The 14,568-nt window shown below is 45.3% G+C and overlaps 1 protein-coding gene across 2 annotated transcripts in view; it reads left to right on the forward strand.

Moving 5' to 3' along the window:
• Positions 1-3,823: 3,823 nt before the first annotated feature.
• CHST3 (carbohydrate sulfotransferase 3) overlaps positions 3,824-14,568 on the forward strand; it is a 47,022-nt gene continuing 36,277 nt past the window's right edge. Inside the window, exon 1 of one of the 2 annotated variants that reach the window (XM_030570502.1) lies at positions 3,824-3,885. The gene's annotated coding sequence lies outside the window, so the exon portion shown is untranslated. Of the gene's footprint in view, positions 3,886-4,693; positions 4,764-14,568 lie in introns of those variants that run through there. The other variant, XM_030570503.1, reaches the window with a different exon arrangement.

Genomic DNA, 14,568 nt, shown 5'->3' on the forward strand with positions numbered 1-14,568 from the left:
TTACGTAGACCCAATCCTGCAAGCCTTCTGTATAATTCCCACTTGCTTCAATGGGAACACTATACATAAAAGGCTTACAAGATCAGACCACATATGTCTTTCATTCTTTAAATATAAACGTACAAAGATATAGTCCGTCTCTCTCACCCTCCCCACCAGCAGTCTGTACAAGACTCTGATGACTGCATAGTGTCCAACCACACCATTACAGTACCAGAATTTTATTTGTGCACCATATCTAACTGCAATGTCATTCAATACGAACATTTTGGCTCCTTGGTTTGAACTGAAGATGAAGAAAGCAAAATAATACAACCAGTAGTAGGTTCACTGGTCCAACAAGGTGGGTGTGACATGAATGAAGAGGCAGGGTCTAAGAAAACAGCACTGGCTGTAATGTAGACTGGAAGGGTAAAGAAGCCAAGCTAAGAAGCAGGTGGTTGTTAGAGGATGTGGAAATATCTTGATGCTTTCCATCTAATACAACAAACCATTTCCCTAACATGCTCCCCATTACCTGAATCCATTAAACAGCCTTTTTTGTGGAAGACAAGGCTAGTGAGCTGCTAATAACCAACTAGCACTGATAGGTGGAGACTGTAACCTGACACGCAGTATGCTGAGGCTTGTCATATACACACTCGCACATTCATATGTATGCACTCACCAACCATCTATGCAGACATCCGTGTATACCTCCATGTAGAAACACACAAACCTAAACACATACCTAAAGACACCTTCATAGTGCACACTGTTCCTAAAGGCACACATGCTTACATTAAACACACATACACACAAACATAGATTTTATCAGCCTGAGTTTGGGATGGGTGCCCTACCCAGGAGTAGCAAAGCCACTAGTAAATTATGCTGTTCATCCCAAATGAATGCCAGTAAAACCTTCATTCCGCACCACGCTATTAGGTACATGCATTCTGCATATGCCATGTGTGTTACAGAAAAAATATTTTAGGAATGTTAAAGAGTGCTTAAATTTTTTACTGGGACTATATGTTGTATCCCTCTCTCTATAAAGCCAGATGCCTTATTTACCATGGGTCCAATCATACAGGGTTCAGAGGGAGCTCGTTAAACAAGATCTAAAAATGCCTTTTTTATACAGAAAAACATTGCAGCTTTAAAGTCTGATACTTTGTGGCTCTGCAAGGCTAGAAATGAGTGCTGTACCCCCATTAGTAAGCTGGGAATCTCTCTTTCTCCCTGTGGGGCTGCAACATTTTTATGTACAGAAAAGCTGTCACTGGCTCAGGACTTAATGTAGCCTGTCCTAGGCCTCAGGCTGGAGTACTTTGCGTGGAGGAAGCAGAGAACATTCTTGTGGCACATGGATTTAAAAAAAAAAGAAGTTATTAGCAACTGTTCAAGGGGTTGGATGTTAGAATAAGTCCTGGGGAAGATAGATTAGTGGGCAGACGGCAGGTAATGCAGCCCTAAGTGAATGATAACTAAAATGTATCATGTCTGTGCTATTTATCACACATATATATATACCAAAACCAAAACCACACATTCACATACACACTTGCACAAATACACACACTTGCATACTACTCGTGCACACATACATATGCAGTTACAAACTCGTTTATGTATACACCTCCCCCAAAAAGATATGCTCACACATACACACACATTCCATGTGCATAACTGTGAACATATACAAAGCAGTGTACGCATATAAAGCTGCATATGAATTAACACCCACATAAAGTCTCATACAATCTCATTTACAGTGAGAAACTGATGCAGCGATTTCAGAAAAAACATTACCATACAATATGTTTCAGCAGCTTGCTTAGCTTCTGCATTTGGAGCCAGAAGCCAATTTAAATAGGAGCTAGGGAGATAAATTGAATTTCCTGACCTCCTGGTGGAGCAGTTTTCCATGTGGTTTATTTATTTATTTATGTGAGGATCTCACCTCATTGTGAGCTTGCAGACTGAGTTTACAGTAAAAGGAGGGGAGAGTGGCAGCAAGTTTACAATCTCTGGAGGGTTTTTACAAAAAAATACAAGGATCTGAGGCTCATGTGTTTGCTGAATCTTTGGCATACACCCAGCTGTTCCAGAATAACTGACTTGCTGCAGTGTCACACAAACAAATTCCATCTCACACAGGTACTGGTGATCTGAATGCTGCTTTGTGGTTTATAATGTAATCTGAATGCTCAAGTGGAATTAAAGTTGTGCATACATGGTTATATACCTATTAGTGTTATCCCCTTAAGTCTTTCAATAAATGGGGTGAATATACCTTATAGTGCTAGGAGTATAATGTGACAATGCAAGATATTTTTAATAACTACAGGATTTGGGTCACCACATCAGTAACAACTAAAAATGGCCCTGAATCTAAACTCTGTCTCTAAATGTCCATCAACTCCGGGATGTCTGAAATTCAGATCTGCATCCTGCATCTGCTCCATCCAGGTATTAGACTAAAACCACACCTGAGTGCAAGGAAGTGTCCTCTTCCAAGAGCAGTTGCTGATCTAACACCCTGCACTCCACTGGAAAAAAAGAACTTTCACAGTACTGTATCTGATCCTCTTGCTCTGGAATGGAAACAGTGGAAGCATTATTACCATGAATTGCCAAAAGTTGAGCAAGAAGGGCTACAATTCAGTCCATCATCTATAATCAAAAGAGCCCTGGAGCAACAGAAAATACACAATAATGAAAATACGAAATAAAACCCAGCCACACTAATATGGAAACTGTTTAGTCACAAATGCACTTTCCTTAAAAAAAGAGAGACGACAATTTCCCCCTTTTACTTCTATGTAACCTCTTTCCCTTTGTGCATGCTACAGAGAGAAGGGCGTCAAATCCCACCCATAACCTGTGCGCAAAATTACCATTGATACAATTGCAACAAATGGGGTAGACAACGGCCTTGGAATATTCAGATTGAAAAGGAGCTTGAAATCTGTTCTGCTACAGTGGGAAGTCACGATCCGAGTGACTTCAGAGATTTGGCTCTCATCGACGTGCGATTTCCTCCTAAATTATTTCCTCGCTTGCAGAGGGGAGGGATAATGAAATCAGAAGTGCGGAGATAACCCAGATGGAGTCTGTCCTGTCCTTTCGCTCCATCCTCCCCACCCCCCTTGTCGTCCCCTCCTCCCCCCACGTTTCCTTTCCTGCAGCCACTGCACCCCCTGCCTGTCTGGCCAGACGCGCACTCGGCCACCTCTGCCAGCGCGGAGCGCAGCTTTCCGCCTGGCAAGCACCAAGCGCAGGACCTCCCCGAGAGCCGGCAAGCGGCGGAGACGCGAAGGGCGGCGTTGCGCGGAGTGTCTCGAACAAAGCCAACAGAAGGGTCCTTGTTAGCGGGCTGCTCCCAGGAGGGGGGGAGCGGAGCGGAGCGGAGCGGCGAGGCGAGGGGGCGGGGCAGGCGGCGCTCCCTTCCCCCGTCTCCTCCCCTAGCCCGCCGCAGGGGGACCCGCTGGTGACTTTGGCTCACTTGAGAACTCTCCTGCGCCGCTCGTCGCGGGCTCGCCCGCTACCTCCGGCCCAGCAGCGACTTTCCGAGCGGCCGGGGTGCAGGCGGCGGCGTGAGGCGCGTGTGCCGGTGCCGGGGGGAGGCCAGCTCACCCCTCCGCCCCCGGGGGCTGCTCTGAAACCGGCCCGACCCCCCCGTCCATTGCAGCCGCCCGGTCCCCAGCCCAGTGCCTGCCAGGGGCGAGAGCCCGGCCGCCGGCTGCGGGGGCAGCGAACCCCAGCCTGGCACGGGGAGCGGCGGCGCTTTCCCCGGAGCAGGCGCTGCGCCGCTGCAGGAGCGAGCGCGGATGGTGCCCTGGCCGCAGCCCGTCCCGCGGGGCAGAGCTCCCTGCGGCCATCCCCGGAGGAGCGAGCCGGGTAAGGCAACCGGTCGCGTGCACGGTCCCGGCGCCGCCGCTTTTGTTCCTTGGCGGGGCGGGGGGACCCTCCGTGCGTTGATGCCCGCGGCGCGCTCAGCCCCAGCCGGTACCCTGCGCCCTGAGCAGGGCAGGAAACGTGTCCCGAGGAGCGCGGCTGGGCCCCTTGCACCCCCCCTCCAGACACGCCCAAGGGTCTTGACAAGAGCGAGCACAGGCCGGGCGCGGTGGGCCGGGGAGAGCCGGGCTGCGCCGGCTGGGGGCAATCCGGGGGGCGCGCGGCCCCTGCTCTGTCTGTAAGTCCCGCGGCGCTCCGCGTGCTCCTAGCGTCCCCCTAGGGACGGACCAGACGGCCAGAAGGAAGGGAGAGGACAGAGCCCAAGAGCAAGCTAGACACGGTGGGTCCGGGGAGCAACTAGCCGGATTTTGGCTTTGCAAAGGCCACGCTGCAAAAAGGAATAAGCTGCATGAAACAGAAAGAGGAGAAGATAAATAGCCGTTCACCCCAAAGCCAGGCTGCGATTTGGAGGGTCAGGCTCTCCTGCAAAGCCAGGAGCAGTGGTTGCAACCCGCGCCGGGCAAGAGTCATTGCATTAATTGTCCTTCCAACTTTGGGATACTATCCGGGAAAACTTGTGTGTGTGCTGTGCAACGCGGCCTGTTCAGATGGAAGTTTTAGGGAATGATTCATGGAACCTCCTTCCAGAATGTAAATTGCCAGCAGATTTAAAATGAAGCAGCATTGCTGGGAGTGAAAGGCAGTTCAGAGCCCAGGCTAAAATGCTTGTCTTAAATATGCTGGGTCAGCACAGAGCTATGCTAGTTACACCAGCTGAGGATCTGGCCAGTTAAGGAATTAAGGAAGATCCACACATCCAGGTAGGTGGAAACAAAGAGACCGGTGCTAAGTATGGTTTCTTTTTCCATGACATGAAGAACAAGGAAGTGCAGCTAGATCACTAACCTAGCAGTCCATTCAGCTACAGTAGTGTAATATCCTTTTTTTGGCAATGGGCAGATGCTTTAGAGGAAGGTGTAAAACCTCCTTAATGCATCATATAGTGTTATACAGGGAGAGGGAGAAGGGATTTCTTCCTAATCTCAGCAGAAAAATTGGTGATCTTTGTAACTATATCGTAGCTAGGGTAGCTGCAGATGCGATTCCTATTTAATATTGATAGCTAAAACATTGTATTTTCCCGCTTAACTCTTTACTTTCTTCAGTTTCTACCATGGGCTCACCCACCTCTGCCAATTCACTTCAGTCTTTAGTTGCATCTTTCCTGGTCCTGGCTACTATAGACAGCTTTGACAGTCTGCCTCAGACAATCCACCTCAGGTAGGGCATGCAGCACCCTCTGATAATTCCTGGACTTCTCATGGGCATAGAATGTAAGCTGCCCTAAACCACATCTTGGTTTTGTAGACAAATGTCCACTGGGGATTTCCATTTCACTATTGGAGTTAGCTAGATCTGAATGCAGTTCTTCACAAGAGAAGATCTTGTTAGCCCAAGAACCTCCCACACAATGTAGTTCAGGGGTTCTCAAACTGGGGGTAGTGACCCCTCAGAGGGGTCGCAAGGTTATTACATGGGGGGGTTGCAAGCTGTCAGCCTCCACCTCCAAACCCCGCTTTGCCTCCAGCATTTATAATAGTGTTAAATACAAAAAAAAGTGTTTTTAATTTATAAGGGGGGTTGCACTCATGAGTTTGCTGTATGAAAGGGGTCACCATACAAAAGTTTGAAAAACACTGATGTAGTTCTTTTGGTTACTTTGTTAAAAATTAAGGACAGACAGTCCAGCTCTAACTGTGAGTTTCTGTCCAAAAAGAGCAATGTGTCTGGCTCTAGAAAAGGGGATTTACTCATAAGTATCTTGGAATTGCATCATTTTTCTTGTCAACCCTGTTTTCTTGCTCAGAGCTATGGAAAATTCTCCTCACTTACTTCTCTTTCTCGCTGGTGCAGACTGGGGCTGAGCACCAGTCCATGTCTGAAAGTTCCATCCAGAGAGTTCTGATGCAGAGTTGGCATTGGCAGGTCCACCGCAAATTATGCTAATTCCTCCATTTTAGACTTCAGCCATGGTGATCGGAAGCACTGACTCCTGTTGACTTAACTGATTGCTGTAGCCAAACTCCAAGATGGAGAAACAGACACATAGGTGTATTCTTCTGTCAGAGCACGTGAGGCTTTCTGTGGATAATTCCTGTTACTAGTCAGAGGTCTTATCCACATAAATCCCTCATTCATCAGTGGGAGAATAGATCCCTATATGTATAAACCACAGGATTTCATCTTGACTTACCTCATTTCCCCAAGGGATCTAAGTCCCTTTTTGCATTACTTGTCCTTTTCCACTAGGAACTGGAGTGATTTATGGGTCCAGAGCAGGGTGATGAAGAGATAATGATGTTAGTCAGTAACATACACACCTGACTTGTTGCTTTGGGGGGACACTATGTTTCCTGAAAATGTGCTATATGCACACAGCTGCATTCTGGGATATTCATTCCAATTCCCCAGGAGCACAACAACAGATTTATTTACTAGCTGAAATTCTCTGTTTCTTAACACTGCTTCTTGCTTCCTATCCTATCTGCAGGAGCTTGGATAGTGGGATCAGGGTAACATACTGCTTTGTTTACACAATAAAACTGGAGCAAATGCAGGTTTCAGATTAGCCTGTTGAACAGGCACAGTGCTCAGCAGTTTCTATGTTTGCTCAATGCAGGAATGGGTCAGGGGGATTATGAGAAATAGAAAAGGACATTCCATTCCTATAGAAGCTGGGCGATTGTCTAGAAGGGCATTTTCCCAGAGTGGGAGAGAGGGAACCTGAGTTGTGGGAGAGTTTGAAAGCAATACATAGAATACATATCCTTGAGAAAGAACTTACTGAGACAAAGACATATATTTGTTCTAAATGTGTTCTGGGACAGAGCGGGAAGAGTGTACACACACCAGTCAACGTTATATCTTGTGCTATAGAGAAACAGCAGCAGCCAGGCACAACTCATTCCCTCTTTACCTGCACATATGCTGGGGTGTAAGCCAGTAGTTCTCAGGCCTGCTCATGGTGTAGCAGTGCCCCCCTTAACCCTTCTTGGTTGGGCTGGGAGCAGAGATGGGTCCAGAAGATGATCTCTCTTACTAAGTAGTCTACAGAATAACTAGTAAATTATATACTAAATCGCTCTTTCCCCTTTCCAAACCATTTCCTGTATCATGCCCTTTTAGAGAAATCACATACCTGGATTATTTCTTCAGGGGTATATGGCCCAAGAGGTGGTCAGGAGAGGCAGCCTCCTGCTACCCTTGCTTTCTACTAGATAGAAGAGTAGAAATTGAAATGTTCATCAAGACTCCCAAACAACTCGCCATCTCATTCCCAGTCCATCCCTGCTGCTCCGTCTGCCCCACAAAGACCTCACAGTTGCAGGGAGTTACATTCTCTGTTACTTGTGTGGTTTTCATTTCTCCTGCTTAAAAGCTATCTGATTGCAGAACCCTTAGATTGATTGTGTCCAGAGCACTGAAGGGGTGAGGTAGGGTCTAGCTTTTCATATTTGTAAAACCACGGGAAACCAAAGCCCTTAACTCTCAGTCTCCCTCATCAATTTTTCTCCTGTTAAAATTGTTTCCCAGCTCCCCTTACTCCTATTCCTTCTGAGTAAAGGGTTTCTGAGGGCATAATTACATTCCCTGGACTTGTAATGTTATAACATGAAATGACATGGGCAATGCATATAATGAGCTGGTAGGGCACACTGTGTTTTAGTGTTTCCTTTGTTCTGGAGTGGATTTGAGACGTGATCTCTTCCACAATTGCAGTTCTTTGTCAGAGCTTCCTGAACGTGAAGTACTTGGTCACTACATTTTTGGTTCCACTTTATACCAGGGTTATAACATAGTGTGTGTCTACACCAGAGGATTTTTAACTCCAATTGGTTGATTATATCAGTTAGCTTAAATTAGCTAACAGTCTGGACGCTCCCTAAACCTTTGTTCCAGGACACAAACATTTGTTCTAGGATAAACCACAAACATCTGTGGTTTCCAGGCTGACATGCACAAATGTGTTTGCTAACTTGAGTTAATTGGTAATGCTGATGAAGATATAACCGAAGTGCAATCTGCTAAGGGCTGCCTCCTTTACACCAGTTGGAAGGTATTTACGGAGCCATGAGCAGGATGGACGATTGGAGAGCAGCTATCAAAATGCGACCTGGAACAAGCCCTCTGTCTAGTGTTGATGTCGTTCCCTGAAAAGTCCATCTTCATTTAGCTGTGGTTGAGTCAAGGGAGTATTTTTGGAAGCAGCAAAAATATCCAGTGAGGCACATTTCACTTATAGTCAGATCCAGCAAACTATAACAGGGTTCTGCTTCATTTCAACAGACTTTTTTTGGCAAAAAGCCCAGTGGAGGCAACCATAAACGGGGGGCAGATGACAAGCCAAACAGATTTGCTAGAGAAAGCAAAACTGCTAGAGAAAGAAAGGAGAGACAGTTCCCCATCTCAGCTGTGCACCCTAGGTATGTCAGCACGGCATTTTGGAGCAAGCCTGCCAGCCCAGGTTGACAGACTTAGTGGGGCTCGCACTAGTGCTCTAAAAATAGCTATATAGACAGCACTTTGAACTTGTGTCTTGGGCTGGAGGCAGGGCTTGGAAACCCATCCCCTTCCTTAGTCTTCAGAGTCCCAGCTCCAGCCCCAGTTGCAACTTCACAGCGCTGTCTACACAGCTTGTTTTAGAGTGTTAGTGCGAGCCCTGGTAGCCCAGGTCTGTTATCAACTGAGAAAGGGCCAGCATCCTGCCATAGCACAGCACCTTATCAGACTGGCGTACTTCTGCTGTAGAGGAAAGAGAACACAGAGTGATCCATCTGAACTACAGAGTCATGGCACCACTACCGTTATTAATGAAGTCCCTCACGTCTAAGTCATTGCTTAGTAAAGCCTTTTGGGATTCCATGAGTGTAAAAGGCATGATAGAAAAACAAATCTCATTCTGGTTATCAAAGCAATCAGTTCCTATTTCAAGGCAGACACAATAATAAATAATGGGCCTAGAAAGTCCATCTGTATGCTATATTTTCAAGTAAATACATAAAAAGATTGTTATAAAAATGCCAGTACAGATCTGCTGGCATCTACCAGCACTTTTCCCTGTTTCCCCAGTCTGTGCTGTGTTGGGAGCTAGAATGCAGCCTCTTTTCTTACAAATGCTCATCTCACTTGCTTTTCTTTTCTGCGTGGATGCTCCTGTACCCAGCACACTTAGTCAGTTTAACAGGGCAGTGGAAAACCTGTCCAGAGTGATCTGGAGGAGGACGGGGGGGCAAAGTGAGGAAAATAAATAAGCAAGTCCCCAGCTTGACCTCCCACGAACCCCAGTGAGTAAACAGGCTAAGAAGAAAACCACTGGCATCTATTTTAAAATTAAGTATAACCCTTGTGCATTCTCTCTCTCTTTACACACACACACCCCCAGAGAAATTCTGGAGTCCTTACTTAGGCACTGAAGTCAATGGGATTTTACCTCCAGGAGGAAGGGAGGAGGTGGGCTAAGGAGTGAGCCACAGAGTGCCCATGCAATTTTCTGGGAAAGCTGCAAAGAGTCAGATGCTATTATGGAATATGGTTGGTTCATGGTTTTATTTGTGAGCTTCATTTCTTGCGGTATGAAAGGTATAATTGGATTATTTTAGTTCTGAGGAACCTTGCGATGTGTGCTCCCTCTTTCTCTCTGCAGGGTAATCTCAACTTTCTCTTCAAACAGCAGTTGATAGGATTTGGGAGCTTAACCAAGACAGGAAACTATTTAATTTTTCTTTCCTGACATGTCTCTAAGACCTTCTTCAATCCTGTTGGGAGGGGATTTCCACTGCAAATTTAAAGCTGCTGAGAGTGGGACTTGTAATGTTCTTTTGTCAGCTTTTTCCATAGGCCTTTAAGAAGTCTGCAGTCTTTGTAAGGACAAGGGAGGGGCTGGTCTGCTCATGTAGTGAAGTAGGAGAGAGCAGTGGACAGTTTCTCCTGGTAGTACTGCTAGCATAACCACTAAAGAAAAGAGCAGCTATCAGAGAGGAGTGGGTGGGTAATAAAGACTCTGATGGTGCCTGTCATCTTTGGCCTGGCATGGGGTGCACCTGGAAGGAGAAGATGTCAGTAATGAGTGAGTGAGGAGCCTGGGCAAGACCATAGCTAACAAGAAGGAGTGAGCCAGAATTTTTCTGTTCTTTTACCATCATAGAGTTTAATGCCTGAAAGGACCATTAGATCCTCTAGTCTGACCTCCTGTATAGCACAGGCCGCCAACCCCACTCAGCAGCCACACACTAACCCAGCAACTGATATTAGATCAAAGTATTACTGCCACCAGGAGAATAGACAATTATGTCCCATAGGCAGAGAATAGGGTGGACCAAGGTGCATCAGTGCCTGAGGCTTTCAAAATGGCAGGGAAACAATCAAGATATACCCAGATAATCTTGGCAAGTAACATGCTGCAGAGTCTGGTGAAAAGAGCCCAAGGTCTCTGCCAGTCTGACCGGGGGTGGGGTGGGGTGGATTTCTTTTTGACCCCACATAAGGCGATCAAGTTAGACCCTGAGCATGTGACCAAGAACCGGCCAGCCAGCCAGCCAAGCGCCTGAGAGAGGGAGAATGCTCAGTACCACCTCAAAGCATTGACCCACCCCATCCAGTGTCTCATCTCCTGCCATGGCCATCTCTGCTGTTTCAGAGGAATTCATTACAGAACTCCCAAGCAAAGAATTTCCACTTGGAAGGCTCTCTCCACAAGGAGAAGGGTTAGAAACTTATTGAAAAACAACAAAGAAAGCTGAAGTCTGCACCAGTCAACTGATAGGCCTTTACATTCTGTTGGAGCCTGACACCTCATGCTGACAGTCCTTACTTTGCCAGTGAATAGCTGACAAATATGTCTTTCCCTGTGTCAGATTTGGTCCTGCACACTAGACCTTGCCCAAAGCTTCTGAGTAAACTTCATCTGAAGTTTCTAGGAGAAGCTATTTCTGAGATAAGATGTGGCCCAGAAAAAAAGAAAGGTTAGACATTTTTAAAAACAGGATTAAAAATTGATTGTCTGAGTTATGGATCTCAAAAACTAATTGCTCAAATCATCTTAAGTTTCAACAGAAATTGTCTGCTGACAATTGCACAGACCGTGTACCAAGGTACAGGATGTGAAAACCGCTACCATGGAGTTTTAAAGCAGCTAATTATTGTACATTGATAGAAGAAAAGACATGGATATTGGACTGGGCCTCAGGAGATCAGGATTCGATCCCAAGCTCTGCCCCAGACTTCCTGCCTGACTTTGAATAAATCCCAATCTCTCTGGGCCTCAACAGCCATCTGTGAAATAAAAGCCAGAACACGCCCTCTTCTCTCACTTGAATTTTTCTTTTAACAATGGCTGCTGCAGTGTCCAGGGCTGTGGAAAACCTATTCAAAGTAGTCTTCCTGTCTCATCTATCCTTACACAACGTGTAAGGTCTGTGGGGCATAGACTGTCTTTTGTTGTGTACACATATGGTTCTAGCACAGCGGGGCTCTGATCTCAACAGGGGCCTCTAGCTGTTACCATAATGCAAATAATAATATTTGATATATTTACCCTAGCAAAATAATGGAACAAATATTAAAAGAGAGGGAAACAGCTGTTAGCCTGTAGTGGATGATAGGAAAATGAGCAGATGAGAAGAACAAGGCAAGCAATATCAAGGAATTAGTAGCTTTTAAAAAAATCTCGTTACAAAATGTATAAATAAATAGACTGCAACATGAGTGACTTGTAGAGCAGTTAATATTCTCTCAATAGTTTGCTTCTGCCCTTCAGAGTACTGCAGAGAACAAAGAGGAAGCAATGGTCCATTCTTCTCTTTTGTGGCCTTGCATGAACTACTTTTATTTGAAAACAAAGCCAAAAACAATGAAAGAAACAAAAAACCTGAACTTCCCCAGATGACAGAGAACCTAGAACTCACGAGAATTGTTAAGCTTTAAGAAAATTAGCAGCATAGAAAGAGGAAGTCAGACTGGTGCGGGGAAGATAGGGAGGGAAGAAGGAGTTTTAAAGGTTCAGTTTCTTTTTCTGAGCTTGCTAATAGCAATTTAAAAGTGACAAAAGTCTGCCCGTATCAGACATCTGCTGTGCTCTCAACCCTGGGTGCACATATGCTGTCACTCATATATTGAGGGGGGATAGCTTAGTGTTTTGTGCATTGGCCTGCTAAACCCAGAGTTGTGAGTTCAATCCTTGAGAGGTCCATTTAGAGCAAAAGTCTGTCTGAGGATTGGTCCTGCTTTGAGCAGGGAGTTGGACTAGATGACCTCCTGAGGTCCCTTCCAACCCTGATATTCTATCTCTACTAACAAGATTGCCTTTGATCATCCTTTATGCAAGGCCACTGCTGTGTGGCAGCATCCAGACAACTTGTACATTCCCACTCAATTCATCCCATCCACATATATGCCCACCTATGTACTCCTTCTCTATATTACTCTCCTATACATACATATTACCATCCAGCCCTCTAGATGGCTGGCAGCTAGGGAGATCCAAGTTCAACTCATCTCAAAGCTGGGTCAAAACAGAGGAGTCATTGAGAGTCTGAGGACTTACTCAGACTGGATCCTCTGACTCTTTGCTTACTGGAATCAATGCTGTAAATGATGTTTGGAAGTTGTGGGTGTGTGGTATGGGTGTGTGTGTCTTGTTTGCTTGCACTGGCCTATACAGAGATACGCCAGAATTCTTTTGCTCAGAGGAGAGATGATATAAATCCGTCCAGTTTCTCTCCCTGTATCAAGAGACTGCGTCAGAACCAAGTAGGAGAGAGAGTGAAAATGCTCTTAACCTAAAGTTACAGAGTCCTGGGAGTTTTCCAGGGATGTCACCTTGAAAATCCCTGAAAGTCAGTCTGAGGAGTGGGGCAGCAGTTATTTGTACACTCACTAGCTCCAACTTTTCTGCTCTGACTGAGGCTTTCCAGGGGAACACTGTCTACTTAATTTAGATGGGAGCTGGTCCTATTTCAGGAAGCTTTAAAAATGTACAGTGAGACAACTTTCTTTTATTCACATACATACTCTTTGATTTTAATTTTTAAATAAAATTCTGCTTGGCCATCATCTTAAAAAAACAAAATGGTTGTGTCAGTCAAATGCAGCCCACGGCTTTCATCCTGTGACCAAACGACGCTCGTCCCACGTTCATGCTGCTTCATGTTATGCATTTCCTATTTTGCATGGCTGTTTGCAGCTTACCTGGTAAGATGATGGCTACAGAGTAGATTGTCTGCCTAACTGTAAGAATGGCTTAAAGTGAATATAAATTCACACACACCACTGTCTCTATCTAGTGTTCCTATTTTGGGGGCATGTCGCCACATTTACATGCTTAGAATCCCTAAGTCAAGCTGATATTTCTGAGGATGTGTTTTGAAAACAAGCTGTACAATCCACCCAGACTTTATTTTATTTTTACATCAGTAACATCATAACTTGAGAAAGTCTAGAGGCAGCATCAAAGTTTCACTTAGAGAAAGGGAGCGGGAAAAATTTGTCGTGTTTCCGAAGCGAGCGTAGGAGTTTGAACTACCACTAAAGTGGTTAATACAATACAGTCTGAAGAGGCAGTCAGGTTAGAAGCAACTTGTAGGCTACAAGATTTTCCTCAGACTGTGAACAAAAGTAACACTAGAAACCACAACTAAGACTACACTTCTTATCACACTATTTTCACAGTGTTTTTTCCTCATTAGCTCTTGTTATTTTTTTAATCTGATAAAGTAAAAAGATGAAATATATATATATTATAAGCAACTGAAAACAGAGTATTATAGTGGAAGGAGTTGGCCAGCCTTAACTATTGCAGTGCTACCTGCAGCACTTATAATGTACAGCCAGGAATTAGAAACAAAGCAACTCCCACTTGGCAGGAATATCCTAGTCTATGTATTCTGTTCGATATGATTCTCTGAAGTGGGAATAAGTAGCAATGCGCTTAGTGTGCAAGACTTTCCTGTTGGTGTGCAAGGTTTAAATCCTATTTAGGCTTACAAATTAAATGTTTGCTGATTTCAGCGAATGTTTGCTCACAGCACAAAACAACCATCCAGTTTAGCACTATACATCAGTCTGGTGGTCTGTTTGGTGGAGGCCCAAGCATGAAAATAGGAGGAATGCTGAAAAAAAGATTGAGCTACGTGGGAGTTATTGCATTCTGCCTGGCTCTGGCTGCTACTAAGTCCTGGAAGAGTCCCCTCAAAAACTACATGCTGAAGGCAAGACCTTTGGGTTGGGGCAGCAGTTCCCTTTGTGACTGGGTATGTGTCCTAATAAGCCCTCCAGTATACTCCTATTCAAGGGTATTCTTGCCTCAGGTCTTTGTTCCAGGAAATGAATCACATGCAGTCCACACAACTATAAATAGTCAATCCATCCATTAAATGGTCTGCTTTTTTGCCATTTATGGCATCAGGAGAGCCTGTCAAGTGAACTATGCTCTTGCAGTCGCTTGAGGCTGTCTCTGAACTTATATATAATGTAAATATTTCCAGGAGCTGTAGCCGCAGTTCCAGTTTGACTGATGGGATGAAATTCAGACTTGGTTCAAGCAGGCTGCAGTTCCCTGTCTTACATGGG

Source organism: Gopherus evgoodei, chromosome 7 (genome assembly GCF_007399415.2).
Source record: "Gopherus evgoodei ecotype Sinaloan lineage chromosome 7, rGopEvg1_v1.p, whole genome shotgun sequence".
Taxonomy (NCBI): Eukaryota; Metazoa; Chordata; order Testudines; family Testudinidae; genus Gopherus; species Gopherus evgoodei.